Below are 23,169 nucleotides of genomic sequence, written 5' to 3' on the forward strand. Positions count from 1 at the left end.
CAGATAAATATCATCAATTCGCAATTATTTTCACGCTCACGATTACCACAATCCAACACTTCATTGATTATCAATCTGAACACGAAAATTTATTTCTCATCTCCACAACATCATATGATCACGTCATCATTCATACAAAATACTTACCGTGACGTTGTTCTGCAGAATGGTTAGAATATATGGGTCTCAAGGTATACATCAACTCGATTATATCCAAGGTTTTCCTTCTAACTACCCCATTCACTCAATTTTCTCTCGGGTTACCGGTTCAAAAGCGAGAGGGCAAAAGAGCACGTATTAAGGGCGCCTTCTTAACCGCCTTTGTGAGCTCCTAACAGTTTATTCCAGAGGTTCATTTTATTTAGACACATCCTACGTTCATTGGGTTCATTGGTTTAGGCCTGAGGATCGTTCGCTCTGATACCACTTTGTAACACCCCGATTTATGAAGGAGCCTTTAGCAAGACATTCCCTAATAAACCGGACTGTTACCATCTCGGTTTCCTGAGGTAGTGAATAACAAAATAAACTCCAAGGCAAAATATATAATTACTTTAACTTAATTATTACAAAACCTCTTTTACATCAAATTATAAGGAACTAACATAAATGAAAGTGAAAGTCTTCTAAATGATGATCTAGCTACTAAGTCTTCTGATCCAGTGTCTCACGCCCATCAAGCTCCCAGCCTATCTCATAAACCTGTCAAGCCTGCTCCCCAATATTTGGATCGTCACAGGTGTTCACGAATACACAGGGTCAACCACGAGGTTGAGTAGGGAATACAATGAAATAACAAAATATGATATGCATGCTCCTCCGTCACCTCCATCTCCATCTCAACTCATATCTCATAACCCGGAACACCCAGCCATACCGATCCCCGGTAGACTATATATCGACCGTAGCCGATCCGCACCTTGTTGAGGACACCAGGGCAAATCTGCAGAACCCACTTTGGGCCTTATCACAACATCATCTTCACCACACCACATCACCACAACATCCTCCATCTCCAATGCATATGAATGCTCAAAAGAAATTAATGCAACACAATATATATATCTTTGAACTGATCAATCACAAAATCATGCCGGTTACCAAATGTTGTGATAACATACTCAATACGATCAATTCAGTCAATCACCTTCCAGTATATGAATCATAACGTAAATCAACAGCCACAAAGCAAGTCAACGTTCACAGTTTGGTCATACGAAACACAAACAAGTCAACACAATTCAACATCAACGATAATAAGTCAAGTGTATTTCCCTACCTTTTCGCAATCCAAGCACACACAAGCAATCACTTATGATCCTTCACTTATCCATCACCTACATAATATAATTATGTATAATTACCATCTACTCAGTCAATTAATCATGCACATAACCTAGACTCATCATAACTTAATAGGAATATCAATTTAAAGAACAAACACGACTTTTCCTGATTTTCCTGCTCATGGCAGACTCGGTATAAAATGAATAACTAATTCCAGAAAATTCGAATTGATGCAAGGCCAATTGAATTGGAACCCCATGAGTCTTAGCTACAATTTATATCTAACGTGTTTTCTCAGATTCCAAATTTATCCAGGGTTTTCAGACTGATTTCCAAAAACTGACAGAAACCGTCGCATAAAAAGTATTGATTCATAAAACGAGTTTGACAAATGATTCTTAAGTAAAACCAACGCCTAACTCATCTAAACTCTTTAAATTAAATATATGAAAAAGACCCAGCACCAATTAAATATCTAAATTATGTTTTAGAAGTAATCTTTCAGCCTCTACTGATTTGCGGACTTTTTAGATAGACGTTCACAAATAATTTCTTCAGGAAAAACTACACGGTGAAATGCTACCAATTTTCACAGGCATAAACTAGGCTTGGAATAAACATGAGTCTCTTCTTTAGCTTTTTGCATCCCACGGCTTTAAGACAGGTAAAACACTCAAATAACACAGACCAACGAATCTGTAAATTGCTATAACTATTCCATTCATTTATCTCATACAATTTATAATCAAAAACCCACAAACCAATTCTAGGGTTACGAAAATTATCCCAATACTACTATAATTATGCTAATAATTGAATAAAGAGTTAATAGGATAGTCTACTTACGAAATAGGATGAGAATAGGCTGAGAAATCGCCTCACAATTCCTCACGCGGCTCCCTTCACACACGACTCCCTCTTCTCTCTTTTCTCTCTTTTCTCATGGTTAAAATGAATATGGTGATAGGGAGATTAGGGTTTGGTTAGATGGGTTATACATATAGGATAGGTGCTATTAAGACGATACGGGCCTAGCCTAGTTAGATTAATTAAAACCCGAGTCACATAATTACCCGAGTCACAAATACACTACACGACCCAGCTGGTAACTCGGCCTAATATAAAATCATATTAAAATACCGGGTATTACAGTCTACCCTCCTTAAAAGAAACTTCGTCCCGAAGTTTACCCTCTCTACCAACCAACGCAAACGAATTATGAAACGCATATACAAAAGTATGTAAGGCACCCACCAAATTGAATATTAAACGCAGTATTACAGCACTCATGCATGGTTGTCTAGTATCCAGTTATGAGTGGAAGTTGTTTATAGTATTTGGTCTCGTCCTTTTGGTATTAGTTGGCTAAGTGAGCTTTGTTCTGCACTAGGGCTTTACGAGTTGTTACTGAAATGTGACAGGATTTGATGGTTTACAATCTCCTAGGAGCGAGTTAAATATGATAGATGAGCACAAATATTGACCTTATGTGGTGGATTGTGGTTTGTTATATTGTAAAAGCTGTTGGTGGTGCATCACGAAACCCCGGGGTCTGTAGGTATATGAGATGAATAAGAAACTTCGGGACGAAGTTTGTTTTTAGGGAGATGTAATGTGATACTATGTTTTTCTATGTGGTTATTTGGATTTCCATTAGTAATTACTACTTCAAACAATGCGGTAACATGTTTATTATATTGAATGATAGCTTCCGTGTGTGGTCGAACTATAGTTGTATATGCTGTTTATATGTTTTATTTAGAATTGTATAGTTGCCTATGTTGTTTATATGTTTTATTATGAATTGTATTTGTATGAAAGGACCGTGATATCGCGTGGCTTTATATGAGTTAGGTTACGGGGACGTAACCTTCTTTTATGGGGGATAAAATGTGACAACCCGAGTTTACTCAAGTCTATATGAGTTAGCATAGATTTTACTAGTTTTTTTTTTTTTTTGATAAAATGTAAGTATATATATATAACAAAAAGTAACCATACAATAAGGCTAGAACAAATGTCAGTCCAACATATTCAGCCCTATATCACATCTAACGGGCCAACCAAACAAGCCCAAAAATAAACTAGCAACCATCAGACATGACCAAACAAAATCAGATAGAATTGATAAAACAAAATAGGTAAGAACCCTAGATCATCTTCATCAACCACCCCATTTTCGTTCAATCAATCTTCACCAACAAAACCAGACAATAGGTCGCCCAAACGATCACATCCCTTTTTTCAACAGTCCTTGAATCCAGTCTTCGTCTCTCCTATGCAACTTCCTACGATCCAACCCCCGAAATCGCATTTTTAATTCTTCCATTATCATCCGAGCTAGCTTGTTTGGATGTATAAGGGTGAAATCATACCTGCTACGATTTCGTTGATACCAAATATTATAGATGCAAGCATTGATAGCAGCATCCAGGGTCCCTTTCTGGACCTGAGAGCCAGATCTCCCCAGTCGCCAGTTCAGAAAGCCACTCACCGGAATATTCATCTCCATCCAAGCTCCAATACAAGTAATAATACTTTTGCTGTAGGGGCAATCAAAGAACATATGCTCCAAGGTTTCTTCCTCTATTCTACAGATACAACAGGTATTGTCTTCACTGATTCCAAATCTATGCATTTTACTCTTTGTGTTCATATTCCCATGATAGTGAATCCATGCTATAAAACCGTGTTTTGGAATAGTCCAAGCATTCCAAACACAAATAGACCAAGGGACATCCGGGGATTTATTCCGAATTAGCTCATATCCCTTGGATATAGTATATTCATTACCACTCGTGGCCCAATTGAGCTGCTGATTTGCTTGATGAAGAACCTCTTTAACCTGGCAGATTTTCCTCCAGTAACATGATGAATTAGTACTGGGGGAGTAATCCTGCCAGGGTGATCCCTATAGATAAATAGTGCTAACCCATTTGACCCATAGAAGTTCTGGCTTGGTGTAAATCCACCAGACTAACTTGCCCACTGCAGCTTTGTTCCACAAAAGATCTTGTTTAAGCCCTAATCCACCCTCTGATTTTGGCCTACATACCTTATCTCAGGCTACCAGAGGAGATCTCATGAATTCAACCGCCCCATCCCATAAAAAATTCCTTCATATTTGCTCAATTCTAGTAATAATTCCAGTAGGGAGGATAAATATTTGAGCCCAATAGTTATGCAAGGTTTTAAGCACAGCCTTGACTAGTACTAACCTTCCAGCATATGACAGTTTCCTGGTTCCCAATGTTCTTATTCTAGCCACAATCTTATCTATGAGAGGTTTGCAGTCCTGAGCATTAAGCCTAGTAGTCTTGATAGGAACCCCTAGGTACCTGAAAGGGAGCCTTCCTTCAACTAAACCTGATACTTGTAGGAAATCAACCTTTAGATTTTCATTCACTCCATTAAAATAAGCATTGGATTTCCCCTTACTCATCTTTAGCCCTGAGGTAGTTGAAAAAGTAGAGAAAGTTCTGATAATAGTCATAATAGAAGGGGCATCTCCCTTACTAAAAAGAAGGAGGTCATATGCAAACATCAGATGGGAGAGCCTCATAAAGGAGCAAAGAGGATGGAATTTGAACCCCATAGCAGAAGTAGAACTCATCAAAAGCCTAGTAAGGTATTCCATACAAATAGTAAATAACAGGGGGGAAAGAGGGTCCCCCTGTCTCAACCCTCTTTGTCCCTTGAAGAAACCAAACATGTTCCCATTGAGATTTAGGGAATAGGTGGCAGTAGTAACACATTGCATTATCCATCCTCTAAAAATGGAAGGAAAATTTAGAGCCTGCAGCATCCGATCAAGGAAATCCCATTCAATAGTGTCATAAGCTTTTTGGAGATCCATCTTTATCATACATCTAGGAGCCACAGCCTGTTTCTCATGCATTCTTATGATATCCTGACAAATCAGAATATTCTTCATAATGCTCCTCCCTTGAATGGACCCTCCTTGATTTTGAGAAATGATATCAGGTAGAACCATAACTAGCCTATTGCACAATAATTTAGAAATGCACTTGTAAAGTACATTGCAACAAGCTATTGGTCTATATTCAAGAACAGAGGTGGGTCTTGCCACTTTGGGAATGAGGGTGAGGAGAGTAGAGTTCAGCTGTTTAAGAAGTTGGCCTGATTGGAAAAAATCTGAAATAGCATTACAAATCTCTTCCCCCACAATTTCCCATGAATCTTTGAAGAATTGGGAAGAATATCCATCAGGGCCTGGGGCCTTGTCATTAGGTATACTGAAAACTACCTCCTTAATCTCCTGGTGAGTGATAGGCCTTAAAAGTTTCTAAAAATGAGTCTCAGTACACACCTTGCCTTTTTGGACCACTGACTTCTTAACTCTAAGAACCTGATTTTTAGACCCAAAAAGCATTTGATAGTATCCCAAAAAAGCCTGCTGAATACCAGTCTCATCAATATGCAACTTCTCATGGTGATCTTTAATCTGAAAAATAGAGTTTGAGTGCCTTCTAGACTTGATAAGCCCATGAAAGTAAGAGGAGTTAGCATCCCCTTCTTTCATCCAGTGAGCCTTAGCTTTCTGCTTTAGGAATGTCATCTTGGCTTCATATAAGAATGAAAATTGCTGATGAGCTTCATATTCCTGCATTATCAAACCCTCATCTCCTGGAGATTGACACAGTAATTTATGAATATGATTTAGTTTCACCTCAGCCAAATCAGGTTGATTCTCTACTGCACTAAAGTGAGACCTGTTAAGCTTTTTCAGATGTGGCTTCAAAAGTTTCAGTTTCCTGACCACACCATACATTTGAGTCCCCCTAATATTCCGAGTCCAGCAGTTGAGAACCCTTTCTTTGAAATCAGGGGCTTTGCTCCACATATTATAATACTTGAAAGGCCTATTATGGGACTGATTAGTAGCAGTAGTAGTCACTAAGGAAGGAGTATGATCAAACAAACCTTCAGGTAAAAAATTAGCATAGTACTCAGGAAATTGCAGTGACCACTCATGATTCACAAACATTCTATCAAGCCTACTATACACCCTTGTTTCAGGGAGTTGTTTGTCGCTCCAAGTATAGAATGCTCCTGTTGAAGGCATATCACTAAGGTTGCAATTCTCAATGCATTGCTGAAAGGGCTCTGCCTCAGATTGAGTTACATTACCACCTAACCTCTCATGTGCCTGAGTCACACAGTTAAAGTCTCCTCCAACAGACCAGGGACCTCCAACCTGTGTAGCTATCCTTCTAAGACCACTCCACAAATCATCTCTAGCTCTATCTCCATTGAAGGCATAAACTAAAGTATGATGTAATTGCTTCTGAGTAATCTTATCTGTGACCAAAAAATGCAGATACTGGGCATTATACTCTTTGACCAAGATGTCCACCATTGTGGGGTTCCACAATAACCAGATTCTTCCACCCATATGATAAGCAGAATTAGTGGTTACTCACCAATCCCTAAAAATATTACCTACAGTTTTATTGAGATTATGTGGTTTTATTTTAGTTTCTAGGAGACCAAAAAAACCCACTTTATTAGACTGAATAAAACTATTTACAAACCTCTGCTTTTTCTCCCTTTTCATCCCCCACACATTCCAAAATCCAAATTTTAACATGAGGAAAGATGTAGGGTATCACTACCACTAGTGTCAATTCCTTCCCTAGAGGAATTTGATCCACTCAAGACCTCCTTGTATGTCGGGGACAACTGCTGATGGGAGTCTATTCCCTCTCTAGTTGCCCTTATTTGTCTGATAGGAGACCTTGATCCCTTAACCTGACTTTGAATTCTAACATTAGGAGCCTGATCATTATTTATAACTTGCACTTCCTGTTCTGTAACCTATTTCTTATCTTGTTCTTTGACCTTAACAGGTACATGATTGGCAGTGGCTGAAGAGCAAACCACCTGCACTTTTTGGACTGGTTTCCAAACTTTTTGAGGGGCCTGACGTGGTTGAACAGGTTTGCCCTTCCTACATTGCTCCTTCTCATGTCCAAGTAACTTACATTTAGTACAAAAGTTTGGTTTCCATTCATATTCTACATTCAAAAGAATGACATTCTACTTCTCATCTAAGAACTGAATGGTTTTTGGAAACTTCTGACCAAGCTGCAATTCCACCATAACTCTAGCAAAACCTAATATAGTTTTATGCTCTGTAGGCTCATCACTTTTAACATAATGCCCAACTAGACTAGCAATTTTACTCAAGCTCTTACCCAGAATTTGAGAGGTAATTTGTGTAACCTCACCCATGCTGGTACACTTTTTACTTCTTCCTTTGTCAGTTCCACTTCTGGTGACCAAGACCTGATTATCATAGGCATATGTGAAATAAAAAGTGTCCACTTTGCAAAACTGCTTGCTTTATTTCCTCAGTTTGAAAACGTACTAAAAATACTCCATTTGGCATATAGCAAATTTTGTTAATTGTGTACTTACTCCACAATTTTTTCAGGAAGCCCTCCAATGCTTGCCAAAGAGGATTGGCCCCCAAGATGAATCCATAAATAGCATTCTGCCAGTATACCATCTCTTCTTGGACATCATCCTCAGTCAGTTGTAGCAAATCAGCAGGCTCATCCTCTACCAATTGCAATATTTTTTTCCCATGCCTCTGGAACCACACACCATCCTCAAGGGCTTCTTCTTCCTCTTCTTCATCTGTCTCCACCACCGTCTCCACCTCAATCCCTAAGTCACAGTCCTGCAATATGGGGACACCCGTGATCTCATTGATGCTTTTTTTTGTGTCCTTCTTCCTCATTTGGACCCTGTAACTTTTTGTTTTTTTCATTTCTGATTGCTTTGGACGTAGTAGAATGGATTGAATTCTTATGTGAACTTGATTTGTTAGAGGAATCAATAGCCATACTTATCAAATAAGTGATTTTACTAGTTATGCATATGAGTTATATTATGAGTATGAGTTATATTGTGCTAATTATATGTGATGTTAGGTGTCGTTAGTTGTAGTGGGTGCGAACTTCGGGGACAAATTTCTTTTTAAGGACGGAAGACTGTAATACTCCGTATTTAAGTTGGAGTACTTGGTCTAGTACTTGGTTGGTACTTGGTCGAGTGTGTCTTACTCGGCCGAGTGCACTTGATCGAGTAAACCGGTTCAGCGAGTTAGACGGTTTATTTTATGTTTTGGCCAAGGGTTTTTGTATATAACAGTTAAGTCTTTTCTAAAATCATTTTAGCTTTTCTAAAACTCATTTCTAAACATAGAGAGAGGGATAGAAAGAAGAGATGGACGAGCCTTTCATTTGATTGAAGATTTCTCACCGATTTCAACCTAATTCGATTTCGCTGTTTGTAAGTCGATTTCATTCAATTGTTTATACTATTTTAAAGTCTTCATCTTCGAAAAGTTTAAAAAGAGAGTCCGTTTATTTTAAGTCTAGTTTATTCATATCAAATTTCGTAGTCAAATTCTTTATGGTTTGTCCTAGGTGATTTATTTATGAACATGTCGCTGAAAAGTCCGCGAATCTGATTTGGTTGTGGAAAATGATTTGAAACCCTAATTTATATGTCGATTCAGTTTTGGGGCTTTTTCATACATCATGTTTGTAGAGTCTAGATGACAATAGGATTTGGAATTACTGAAAAATAATGTTTTAAACTCGTTTTATGAATCAATACTTTTTATGCGCCAGATTCTGTCAGCTTTTGGAAATCAGTTTGAAAACCCTTGATAAATTTGAAATTTGAGAAAAATACGTTAGAGATTATTTGTAGCTACGACTCATGGGGTTCCAATCCAATTGGCCTTACATCGATTCGATTTCCCTGGAATTAGTTATGCATTTTATACCGAATCTGTCATGTTTTGGAAAATCAGGAAAAGTCGTGTTTGTTCTTTAAGTTGATATTCCTATTAAGTTATGATGAGTCTAGGTTATGTGCATGATTAATTGATTGAGTAGGTGGTAATTATACATAATTATGTTATGTAGGTGATGGATATGTGAAGGATCATAATTAATTGCTTGTGTGTGCTTGGATTGCAAAAAGGTAGGGTTTCCCTACTCAGTTCCTGTTTAATTGATTTGAGATTGTATTGTATTGTGTACGATTGATTGTCTGCAGATCATTGTGGGAGTGTTGGTGTTGGTGTTGGTGTGGTGTTGGTGTTGTGATGATTGTGGTGGAGTCACTTGCGGGAGTGGCTTCATACCCTAGTTCGCCCTCCGTGGAACCCGCCACGGAAGGGGATGTGCACATTAAGGGACAGGGATATCGCTCGTTGATGAGCGGGGCTTAGGTGGGGATTGGCTATGGTCCCCCACTGGCGGCAAGGATTACCTGTTGCGATGGGTAATCTGGCAGGGGTACACACCTTGGTGTGTAGTCGGTTACTGTGTGAGATCAGGAGGCCGGAGGAGGATGATGATCAGCTGGTTGCCTTTTTACTTGTCTTACTTTGATTATTCAGTAATTGACCCCGTTGTTGTTTTATAAAATCTGTGGTGATCCATTCGGAGATGGTGAGCAGATTGTGACAGGTGATGCAATTCTTTAGCTATGGGACAGTTATGGGGAGTCATCACTCGAGTCTAGCTTCCGCCGTCAAGAGCCTTAGCTTGTATTCTTTGTAGTTGTTAGACATTTCACAATTGTACTTTGGTTTGGTTTTTAGAAACATGTAATCGTTAAACTCAGTTGCACTTTAATAAATGTGTTTTGGATTGTTAACTTTGATATACTAACGTCGGGCAACCGAGATGGTAACAGTCTTTTATGCTAGGATAGTACTTGGTGAGGTACCTTAGTATGAGGGGGGTGTTACAGTTAATTATGGGTATTTGTTTGATTCTCATTTTGGTATTATCTTATTGTCATAAGAAGAGGGTTTAGAATGAGAAAGGAGAAAAGAAAAGAAAAGAAAAGTACTTGGAAAAAATCAGCAAGCAAAAGAAATGAAAAAAAAAATGTGTCGGTTTAGTACTCCCATGTTGGTCTTTATATTTTAGGAGGAGTCGTGTTTTAATGATGTGAGTGAGTTTGTGCCACATTGGCATCGTTTCTATCTTTTAACTTGGGTATACAAAGCGGGATGAGTTATTATTTGGTTACGGGTGTACTAGCTTGACTTTAACTCCACATATCCAAATTTATTTTGCCCCTTTCACATTCATATGTAAGTCCTTGGCATGTGTCTTGGTCCTATTTGGTTGGAATGCATATGTACTATTGGTAGAGATCAGTTTCATGTTAGATTTCATGCATGTTCTTATGGGTCGCAGTTAGGTGAGTGGCTTATTTTCTTTCTATCTTACAATATACTTACCTTGTGCTTTAAATGAGTGATGAGCGACTCGTGAGAGTCCGATATATACAAGTCTTACAAGGTTAACGGTTCAGTAGCTTCATCATTGGTTTAACTCGTTTGCATTTGACTTCGTACTTTGGTTTTGGCTAAGTTGCATTAAAAGGTTTGGGCATTCAAAGACATAGTTGGCTCTATGTCTTTTTCATCGTTCCATTAGTTCTTTTGTTGTGTGCCAGTCTTTGCTTGCTTGGAGACAAGCAAGGGTTTGGTTTGGGGAGGTTTTATGCATGCTCTTTTTACGTACTTTTACTGCTATTTTAGCACGCATTTCTATGCATAAATCGTAGCTAATAGCTACTATACTCCGAAGAATGGTTTACTTTGGGTTACTTTGCGTTTTATGCAGATTTGGACCCAAGACGTGCTAAACAAGCCAAAACCTGTTCCCGGTACTGCATTTTTGAAATTGGAAGAGTTGAAGCTCGGAAATTGCCATCTCGAGACGCGTGAGCTAGTGAGGAAGCACTTTTGAAGAGAAGAATCGTTGTTGTGCTGTGACTTTAGTCGATCGACCGGTTGTTTCAGTCGATCGACTAAAGTGAATATGTGCTGAAGTTGTTTTAGTCGATCGACTAGAATTTCAGTCAATCGACCGGTTTTCAGATCAGGCCGTGTTTATTTAGGTTTTATTTCAGTCCATTAGTTGCTTGTTTAATAATTTTCCCTTATTATTATTTAAGAGGGAACTCAGAACATTATTAGGTTATCTTTTAATTTTGCTAAAAACACTGTTACACGTTACTTTACTCTAGAAGGATCTGAACCTTTGTAATCTTCCTTCCTTATTCCGGTAATTAATTAATCCTCGTTCTTCAAGTTCTTAATTCTTATTGTTTACTCTTATTATTCTTCTTTATTAGTTGCGAGTTTTATGCTAGATCGTTATTTATAACTCGTTATCATGTTTAATTCAAACTTTATTATTATTATTGTTGAGTTATCTTCCCAATTATGCGTAGCTAATTTCCCTTGCTAGCATTAAGGAAGCCATGGTTATAAGACGGTCTTAATTAGGTGATTAGGTCTGGTATTACTATATGTCTGTGTTGTTAATTGTAGCATCTAATAGCATTTAATTGGTTAAGTCGACGTAATTGATTATTTGACCCGAGAAACTTTGACCTAGATCGAAAGATTGGAAGAAGTTAGACCTGCTACAAACAATAGACCATCCTAATTAGAGCGAAAGCTAGGTTAGTAATCTGGGGCGAATAGCGGACCTGAAGGACCTTTTCATTACCCCTCAGACCGTATTCATGCCGACCGTTGACCTTACCTTGATCGTTGTTGACCGTGGTGACCCGAAATCCTAGCTTTTTTCTCCTATGATTTGAATTCCATTTTCTACTATTAATTTCTCTTTGCCTGTTATTTTAGTTAATAGACAAAACTAATCAACCCCTGAAATTTGTGACTTAGACAGACTTATAATTAGCAAATAGAAAACAATTGTCTCCCTATGGATACGATCCCGACTTCCTCTACTACATTGGTTAAGGTCAGTTGGTTTATTTTTGATAGGTGTGCGATTTAGCCTGTCACTTACCCAGAAATTTTTGTGTTTTCTCACACTCACATTCCCTTGGATTCACGTTTTACGAAATCCGACACGGTTTTCATGACTCATCTTTAAACATACGGGTTTTTCTATTCTTTATTTTAGGGGGGAAGGGCTAGTCGCCCCGATCCGCGACGGATTGTTTCCATGTCAGTCGAAAATTTCGAAACTTTTTCGCATTTTCGCAAAATTGATAACATGGCAGCAATTTTTCGCAAAACACTTTTGCAAATTCGAGTATTGATCTCGCAAAAATAAAAATCAACACATTCACAAAAATCTTTTTGAAATTCATCCATGACGGTTTGGGTTTTAATTCTTTTGTTACAAATCAATTTGGAAAAATTCGATGCGATTTAATTCAAACTCGAATTAATTTTTTCTCTCTCGCATAATTTCAAAACAATTCCATTTGAAAAAACCAAACCTGAGGTCTTGTCGCGGAATTTTCAAAATTCATTTTCAACGAGCAATTTCGATTTTAACTTCGAGTCATCGTGGTTATTTTTATTTTTAGCATATACTTTGCATGTTTACGTGTACACGTATGTGCTACCTGTTGTCTGTTTTCTACACTAACGATGCAGGAACAAATGTCGAAGCAAATAGGGAATCAGGTGTTGACCGTGCTTCTCCGACACACAACACAAAAAAGCCAAGTAAAACCAAACTACAAGCCAAAAATGCATATATAAAAACCGCCTCACGCAAAATACATCAACACACATTTGATACAAACGACTGACCATACAAACAGATTCTGGTGCAAATATTTATCATCTAGACACTGGCCTAAAAAATGAACTTGGGCTATTCGCCACCTACCGAACTAAGCACTCTCTATCCTTCAAACTTGAAAAGAAAGGGAACAACATGAAAAGAAAAAGAGTAACAGCGGAAGCAAAGGTGGTTACCATGACAATAACCCCTCTTTCCTACTCCGTAAAAAAAAAAAGAAAAAAGTATCTGGCAGACTTCGGATGACATAACGATCAGGAATTGTGACACAGTGCATCGCCCCAACGTTGAAGCCCAATCATTAGAATTCAGTAATAAGTGAGAGCCACAACATAGGATGTCACCCCGAAGTTGAACCCCAATCATCGGAATTCAATAATGATTCAAAGCCACAACACAGTGCGACGCCCTGGTGTTGAACCCCAATCATCAAACATCCAACTCTCTGCAGACAACGGCCGATGATCAACACGTGATCAAAGGCCACTAAGAAGAAACACAACAGGACAAAGACAGGACGACATCCATCTCTCCTCCTCCTGGATCTTCCTCCTCCTCCTCCAAGGCCTCAGCCTCGGACCCAGTGGGCCTAGCAGCCCCCGAACACCCACCTGAAATTAAAAAAAAAACGTCACCGAAATTCTGGCATTACGACGGCACAAAACAGACAAAATCCTAAAAAACAAAAATCATCTACAAATGCAAAACAAAAGCAAACAATAGCAAGGGCAAACCCGCCCAATCCCATCTAGCACAAAAAACGACTCGCCCTTCTTTTCAAGCAAAAGACGAGTCAAAACAACAGCAAAAAAAACAACCCAACACCCTCGAGCCCACACAAGGTCTGCGGAAAAAAAAAAAATCCCCTATCACAACTGGGCATTTTACGCAGTTTAAAAGGTAATTTTACGCCAAAATTGAGCGCAAACGGGTCAAAGTTCAAATTACGGCCACAATAACGCAACCTGACTCGATCACACCCCAGGACGACCTAAACCACCATCAAGGTCTATTCTAAGCAAGGTGGCTCAGTTTGAGCCCAAATAGGTGCTTATCTCGTCAACATAAGATCGTCTGATAAGAGCAAAATGTGAAATTTCGCCCCTAGCACCCAACAAAGGTTTAACATAGCAAAGACGACCTTCCCCGACTACAATGCAACCTAGTGGGATACGTAACTCAAGCAAACAAGCACGACATTGCAAAATGAGACGGTTTCTTGTCTCATTCGCGTTATTCGCACCTAGGGAGCGAGAACGGAGACCAAAATGCAAACTAAAAGTACCCTTATACTCCTAAACAGGTTTATAACCTAATGCAAGCATTAATTCCACTCGAAAATGGGCAAAACAAAAAAAGCCAAATCGCTTTCAAGAGGGTTAGGGTTTCGTCCTAATTCAATCAACAAAAAGGCAACCAAATTCAAATGGAATCAAGAGGATTTACATACCTTGAGATGACATAATGGCAATCGCATGAATCCTAGCAAAAAAACGAGATAAAAAATGGCGTCTTTTTGGCGATTTCGTGTGGGTTTTGTCGACGGAAATGGCGAAAGAGGAGATGCTGCTTCTCGCGTCCTTTTAAGAAAATAAGGGGAGGCCCCTTACATCGCACAAAGGCTCGCACCTCTTTGAGGTGATCGCAGCAATTTGAGCGAAATTTTGGGCTTTGGCCCATATTCGCACAAAGTTCGCTATTTCCACAAATTTCAAACAACAGAATTGAAAACCTTTATGTTCTTCACAAATACAAAATGGCGAAAGTCAAAATTCGCTATTTTCAAAAATTTCAAACAACGGAATTAAAAACCGTTATTTTCAAGCACAGATAGTAAAATGGCGAAATTCAAAATTCGCTATTTTCACAAATTTCAAACGAATAAATTAAAAAACGTCATTTTCAAACAAAAATAGCAAGTAGCGAAATTCAAACTTTCTATTTCTCAAAAAATCGCAGGGTAACGGAATTAAAAACCATTATCTTCAAACAATATAGCAAATGGCGAAAATTAAAACTCGCTATTTCTCACAAAATTGCAAGATAACGGAATTAAAAACTGTTTTGTAAAAAAAAAAAAAAAAAAAAAAAAACGGTAAATGGCGAAAGTAAAACTCGCTATTATCACAACGAAATTTTCCAAATACAAAATAGAAAATGTCGAAATTCAAATTCGCTATTTTCACAAACTCCGAGTGACGACAATAAAAACCGTTACTTCTTTTCAAAATTACGAATGGCAATAATGGAGGTCGCCATCCGCAAGAGCCAGACCCAAGTTACAAGAAGCCTATCTCTTTCCAGCACCGCAAACATCCCTTATAAACACCCAAAAATCCCCAAGCGGAACCCATGAAAACCTTCCTGCGGAGTCCACTAACAACAAGCAACCTCTTGAAATAAGCCCGATAAATCAGGCTATTTCCCACAGTCGATTACTCAACCTTCGATGGCTGGCGAGCATCTATGCACCTTCAACGGCTGGCGAGTCTCTACGCACCTTCAACGGCTGGCGAGTTTCAATGCACCCGCAACCCGGCTAGCGAGCCTTTACGCGCGGATAAAAAGCAATTCAAGGACATATTCCGAAGATGCCTCATGTATGACTCCTTCCTGTGGCTGGCGAGCCTTTATACGTAGTCTAACGGACTTTAAACGACCAGCACTGGCAGTCGACAGGTTCTAAATTGTTCCCGACGGCAGGTCCTTGGCTTGAATCCCCGAGTCGCCTCTACGTCGCCCTTCCCGGCAGCAGATCCTTGGCCCAAATCCTCTTGAGCCGCCTCGACGTCGCTTCGGTCTCCAGGTTGTAATCTTCGATTGACCTGGGATGTACTTTGACTTTCTCCCTGTCCAAGCCTTAGTCAAAGTGGGGGCTCTGTAGATACCCCGTATCTGTTGAATCCCCAACAAACACCCGATGATTATCGGACTATAACATGCTTAGGAATCGCTACGTTTGATCGAGAGTTTCTATAAACTAGGCGTCGGAAAACTCAAAAAACGATTTCGAAAACATTTTCAAATCATTTCAAAAGTACCTGGAGTGTTTTAAGCACGATGACGGGGTCGCAATGACACTAGCTAGAGTCAAAACCAACACCGGATCAAAAATCGACTCAAAATTCAAATCCCAATTCCAACAACGAGTCAAACCGAGTCAAACACAAAAAAGCAAACATCATAAACTTTTCATGCTAAGTATACACGGCATACTTGATGGTCAAGTACAACAATCATGTCATATAAAACCTTGGATAGAACAAACCACAAATCCAAATGCGTGATAGTGACAAAAAAACTCGAAGACCGGTGGACATGCTCGCGCCTCTTCAAGCAGCCCATGTGGCCACGTCGTTCAAAATGCACACGACCACACAATCCTCTATAAATACCCCTCAAATGCCACCATTTGAAGGCACGCGAGAGTCCGCTCCCTCTTTTCTCCCTTAAAATCCTAGACCTCGACTTCCTGAGTCAACAAAGGACACGTATTTTCGACCTACCGATTGAAAATACGACCCATACACATTGTTTGGTACCGTCATCGTGCATTAAATCACTTGACTTACCACTTCAAGCAACTACACCATCGTTAAAGCAAAGCAACACTCCATATATTACAAAAACGGTTTTAAATCGAGTTTTCCGACTCACGAGTTTTTACACTTTGTCGATTTCTCGTCAAGCAACCTAGCATGTAAGTATGAGGGTGCAATTAATCCTCTTCTTTCATGTTCTTTTTATCTGTTTTTATGACTTTAACATGGTAAAACATACATAACATGATCCAAGATACGGATTGATCGAGCTAAAACCGAGTTTTGACCTAAGGCAGAAGCCCCTAGTCACCACTAGGTGGCTCGCGCCTCTTATGGCATCCCAGGTAAGAATTCAAATGTGTGTGAGTTCATCTTTCCTTCATTTTCATCTCTTATTTGCAATCGGTTTTACCATTTTAAATCATTTTTACAACAAGCATTTTTAACCATGAATTATATTCACCCCTGGCTCTTCATGCCATGATGGTTTTATCCCTGACTCGGTGATAATATTTGGTTAATTACATATTTAAAGGGTATTTTAAAGCCTTTTTATTCATTTGTTCACATTTGCGAAAAAACCATATTAGTCATACATGAATTATCATCCTTGGTTCTACATACCATGTCGGTTTAACTCGAGTACGATGATAAACTTTGAGTAATTACAAAGCAATTAACTTGATATAATTAGTTCATACCAAGCACTTTTTACACTTTATTTACAAAGCAATGAACTTAACATAATTAGTTCATAACAAACATTTTTACATCCTTTTTTCACAAAACTATCCATGTCAAGCTTGCAAAATCGATCCCGACATCGAATATTATCAACACAATGATAATTATTCCGAGTCCCCTTCTTCATATTAGCACAAAAGCGGTCTTAACGACCTTTTTAACAAAAAACGGGTTTTAACAACCTTTTACAAACGATTTCACATACACTTTCAACAAACAGGAGATACCCCTTTGGGTTGTCGTCTGACTCGCTCCTAAACAAGCTCTCTGTTTTCAACATTTCAAACCAGGACAGGCTCCCTTGCATCGCCTCATGGTCGCGCCTCAATAGGCTGTCTGGCACTACTCATGCTTCCTTTCCAGCACTCGTCTAGGATAATCCCGACTTCGGCTAACCCGGATACAGGACGGATCAGATCGATAAGTCTTCATTTTACACGTTGTATTTCAACGCACTTTTTTTAAGACAAATGGATCATATTAAACACCGTAAACCTAACTCAGTAAATGGATGTTTAATTTCCGTCTTGCATGCAAATCAACATTAAATCCAACTCGACATCAATTATTTGATACTTGGATAAACAACCGACATAGCAAATCTCACATGTTAGTTTTAAACTTGTGGATTCGCATTCATGCATTTAACCCGTTTTATCAACTTTTACACTTAACCAACCAAGATCGATCAGTAGAGGCCGCTACCGCGGCAGGATTGGGTGTCCGATTAAAGGGCTTTCCAAAACGTTCCCTCACCTGTTACTCTGAAACTTTGGATAGTGGACGACCTTATCCAAGGAGAACGAGAGTCATTCTAGCGATATAATGCTAAAGACGGACGATTCCTTCTCATTAGTACCTATGTCAAGCACCGCTTTTTGCCTTGATTGGCCTAGTTATAAAGTGGTTTCGAATAGTTTTCAGGCATCCCATAATTGCTTGGTGGTGACTCTGAACATCTCTGCATCGTTTCGAGGCCTTTACCGAGACGAAACCGACCGATCTAAAGCAATCCGGTCGAAATCATTTCTTAGACCGCCGAGCGTGGCTTTCTTGCTGCTGCACGTCCACGGATTGGCTTGGCGTGTAGGTGGCCGATTTCCACAGATTGGCGACTCCGCTGGGGAAAACTGGGACACTTGTGTGTTTGCTATCCCTAGATGGTGAAACTCGAATGAGGTCTTGGTTGAAGTGCATTAATTGATATTACGGTCATAAGTCGGGTTCCTTGTCCGGGCCCACAACCTAACCTTTATCTAGGGGTGAGCAAATTTAGGTCCGGACCGAAAAAATGGACCGGACCGGACCATTTGGTCTGGACCAAACCCGGATCAAATTATTTTGGTCCGGTCCTCGGTCTTCATTTTTTCAAGGTTTGGTCTTCGGTCCGGTCCGGTCCAAGACCGGTTAATTTAGGTCCGGACCGAATGGATCAAATTCCATGTTTTAAATGATCCAACATTAAAATATTATGAATCAAATTAATATTTTATCTTCAAAAGCTATTATAAATTAGTATTGTCAATGATTTTCATAAAAAGAGTTGTCTAATTATTTAAATGCATTTTATTTAGCGAAATTAAAATGTAATTATCCTATACAAAATAGTAAAAAAACTAATTTAGGTCTATTTCGGTCCAAGTCGCCGCTACTTTAACTCAAACCGTCTTTTGAAAACAAACCTAAGACGACCATTTTCAACTGGCCGACCCTTTAAAGATCCCTACTCTTCGAAAGGCGTCCATAAAGCAACAAAAGTATCTTTTTGATAATTTTTATTTTCGAAAATTTCAGTCCACCACTCCAATTCCGCCTCGTGTCTGCCGAGTCAAACAAACGTACTTATAGGTCTTTACTTATAAGTCATCTCACCTCGAGACTCGTTCAACGGCGTCACGCCAATACATTGAGCGCGAGTCGGAGTCTAGTCAACATCGCCGCACCATCAATCGAGTTAGCACCGAGGGACCACACACGGTTGCTCTCGTCTCATTGTGTCCCAAGTGTATTTCCGTCCTTTGTGCTGTCTATGTTTAGTCGTTAAACCGTGTCGGATTGGGATGTAACGTGAGCCGTTTTATGCTTCGGAACCATGGCCCCATCTTCAGCTTCGTCCAACAACAACGATGACAACAGAGATCTGGCAACTGCTCGGCTAGCCAGCCTGCTCACAACCCTTAAGGTCAATCTAGACCATTCTTCATATTAGCACAAAAGCGGTCTTAACGACCTTTTCAACAAAAATGGGATTTAACACCCTTTTACAAACGATTTCACAAACACTTCCAATAAACAGGAGACACCCCTTTGAGCTGTCGCCTGACTCGCGCCTAAACAGGCTCTCCGTTTTCTACATTTCAAGCTAGGAGAGGCTCCCTTGCATTGCCTCATGGCTTGCGCCTCAATAGGCTGCCTGACATTGCTTCTGCTTCCTTTTTAGCACTCGTCTAGGACAATCCCGACTTCGGCTAACCCGGATACAGGACGGATCAGATCGATGAGTATGCATTTTACACTTCGTATTTTAAAGCACTTTTTTAAGACAAATGGATCATGTTAAGCACCATAAACCTAACTCGGTAAATGGATGTTTAATTTCCGTCTTGCATGCAAATCAACATTAAATCCAACTCGACATCAATTATTTGATACTTGGATAAACAACCAACCTAGCAAATCTCACATTTTAGGTTTAAACTTGCGGATGCGCACTCATGCATATAACCCGTTTTATCAACTTTTGCACTTAACCAACCAATATCGATCAGTAGACGCCGCTACCGCGGGCAGGATTGGGTGTCTGATTAAAGGGCTTCCCAATACGTACCCTCACCTCTTACTCAGAAACTTTGGATAGTGGACGACCGTATCCAGGGCGAACGAGAGTCATTCTAGCGATATGATGCTAAAGAGGGACGCTTCCTTCTCTTTAGTACCTATGTCAAGCACCGCTTTTTGCCTTGATTGATCTAGGTCTAAAGTGGATTCGAACGATTTCCAGGCATCTCATAATTGCTTGGTGGCGACTCCGAACATCTCTGCATCGTTTCGAGACCTTTACCGAGACGAAACCGACCGATCTAAAGCGATCCAATCGAAAGCATTTCTTATGCCGCTGAGCGTGGCTTTCCGACTGCTGCACGTCCACGGAATGGTTTGGCGTGTAGGTGGCCCATGTCCACAGTTTGGGTGTGATCATCCTAGTCGCGAACGAATCAAGTGGGGTCGGTTCGAAGTTGTTAAGTTTTCGGGTACTATCGGGTCGGGTCAAGTTTATTAGCTATAATAAAAAAATATATTCAAAAGATGATAAATACTTTGTAAATGACTAACCTAAAATTAAAATAGATACTAAATGATCAAGAAGGACGAGGAAGATCGAAATAAAAAAAAGTGAAACAAAAACATTGCGCAGTAATACACTAGTACACTACCACAGAACGACTCGAGGTCAATAATGATGCACTTTAATTATCGTGGTCGACAACTTGGCATATAAATTTTGTCACAAATTTTCTTATAAGACTGTAACAGCAAATTTTGTATTGCGATAACTGAAATACAAAACAAGGAAACAATTATATTTTATTAATAAATATCAAAAGTACGTGTACAATCTCTAATATATCCTCTGATTCTAATATGCCGTAAGGGGTACGTGTACGGGGTACACGTGAGGGGTGCGCGTGTAGACAAATTTAATTGCTCTACGCGCGATGTAAATTTGATTTCTTGAGAGGGTCGCGATGACTTGAATCTCTCTTGAAGGTTTGAACTTGTGATTGAATCTTCAACGCAGGCGGCACGCTTTGATGTGCTTGTTGACTGCTTGCAATGATTTTGACATAGAGGATTTGTAGGAATTTGTACCTTGTTCTCTCTAGCTCCTTTGCAATTATGAATTTTCAACCCCTTGAATGAAAGAGGAGAGCTCTATTTATAGAGTTTCAAATCTCCTTGATGGACTTTGGTGGTCACAGGCCCATTTGTGGGTTTATTAGCAACCTTGGCCCAAGTTTGATTCTTTCTGGGTTTATTGATCCGAACAACTCCTTTTGTAATCCGAATCAGCCCATATTTCATTTAATCGGGACAAATTAATTAAATTAAGTTAAAAATTTGGTATTAACTCAAAATAATTAATTCATTTTATTTATTCGGCACTTTAATAAATTTTTCCGTGCCTACAAATTGCCCCCTCGGGACCTTGTCACGTGCGCCTCCCGGTGTCTTGACGTGGCGGGGTCTCGATTTTGCTTTGACTTGGAAGTCGGTGATGAGCGGCCTTACTTGTCGCAAGAATGATCCATTTTTTTTTGTCACCCTGTCATTATCTAACTTGGCGGGTGAATTTGTATTTGACTTGAAAGTCAATAGGTACCCAAACTTGTCATAAGGGTATTTTTTTTTTTTTTTTGGAATTTTTTTGACGTCACCCTGTCATTCTTTTTAGACTTGGCGGATAACGCATTTCTTTTTGACTTGTATGACTTGAAAGTCATTAGGTACCCGAACTTATCGTAAGGATGACCAATTTTTTTAAAACGTCTTCGTTAGTATCTAACTTGACGAGTGACCCACGGACGGATCCCTTAATCCAAATTGTGTACAAATTAACCATACCATCTAATTTCCAATAGAATTGCACAATACAATTTTTTAGGAAAGTTTGTGCGGTTCTATAACTTTCCCACTTAGGTATGGTTTAAGGAAATCCCTGTACTTGTTTAGATTTTAAGGATACCTACAACTTTATATATAAACACTCTCATCATGGGCATGAATTAGCGATGCAACCAAACACCTTCCAGCCGGTATTTTTTTCTTGTTTTGCGAGTCTTTTTTTTTTAAGAAAAATATTTCTACTACCATGATGTTAACCATCCTGTTCTTCTCCTTCTTTCCAAGCAGAATTCAACTATTTGATATCTAACATCGTCTAGCCTTGATCTTTCGTGTTTGTCCAGGCATCGTACAGGTATGCACACTCCTCTGTGTTCTGTTTTTTTTCTTTTTTTTTTTTTTTCAGTCTTGCTTTCTTGAATTCCAATGACTATGGCACGGTTCAATTGATTTTCAGTTTAACTTTCCCTTCTTTTCTTTTGAAAATATTGAGCCGAGTCCGTCGAATATTTACTAAAACCATCCTGACAAAACCTTGTTCGTGAATCACCAAATCGTGATATGTTCATGCCTCGAGATTCCATGCTTTTTTTTTAATCAAATTCTATACCGTCATACTGATGTAAACTTAGATTATGCTTCGTCGGAATCGGTCAGCTTAAGAACTCGCACCCAATTCCCCACATATTCGAATCTTAGATACAATGATGCAGAAATAATTGAAAACCTGCTACATCGTCTTCATAATTGCCGAGTACTGCATTCATACACCCGAGACTTTGTGATTCTTTTAACTTTTGTTTCATCCTTAACCTTCGACTTTGGTGCGTTCTTCCGAACGACTTAGCCCCGGATTGCCTCGTTTTGCAGGTGAAATTTCGATATCCTCGCACTACCTTCGCCTTTGTTAAATTAGTACTTCGTATCATCGAGGTTGACCATTGGCATCATCGTCTTGACAAATATCCATAGTAATTTTAAAGTAACTTGACTGATTTGGTTAGCAACTGTAATGACACTGCTCCCCTTTTTTTTGTTTACACAGCTAGTTACTCCGTCGTCGAAGCTGTGCGGTACAGCTTGAAAATCGAACCATCAGCTTATTGCTAATTCAGACGTCATTGGCTGTTCAATTTTGATAGAAGATGATTGGTTTTAATGGGTAAGAAATAAAGAATGGCAATAATTCACGTAATGGCAAATGGGTATTAGCTTTTCTTAACATCATTTGCTTTGGTAATGACGACTAAACTATGCATATAATGACAAGAAAGTGATTATCTTTCTTTTCCTTAAATATCTATTGCAGTTTCTCGTTTTTCGCAAGTCCACAACCG

At 39.2% G+C, this 23,169-nt stretch overlaps 1 long non-coding RNA gene across 1 annotated transcript; it reads right to left on the reverse strand.

Annotated features, from left to right (window-relative positions):
• Nucleotides 1-578: 578 nt before the first annotated feature.
• Nucleotides 579-2,237, reverse strand: LOC141621307 (uncharacterized). Its single transcript, XR_012532210.1, has 3 exons — nt 2,134-2,237; nt 1,280-1,337; nt 579-711 (listed from the first exon to the last, which is right to left on the reverse strand). It is a non-coding gene; the product is annotated as an uncharacterized LOC141621307 (long non-coding RNA).
• Nucleotides 2,238-23,169: the final 20,932 nt, after the last annotated feature.

Source organism: Silene latifolia, chromosome X (assembly GCF_048544455.1).
Source record: "Silene latifolia isolate original U9 population chromosome X, ASM4854445v1, whole genome shotgun sequence".
NCBI classification, from domain to species: domain Eukaryota; kingdom Viridiplantae; phylum Streptophyta; class Magnoliopsida; order Caryophyllales; family Caryophyllaceae; genus Silene; species Silene latifolia.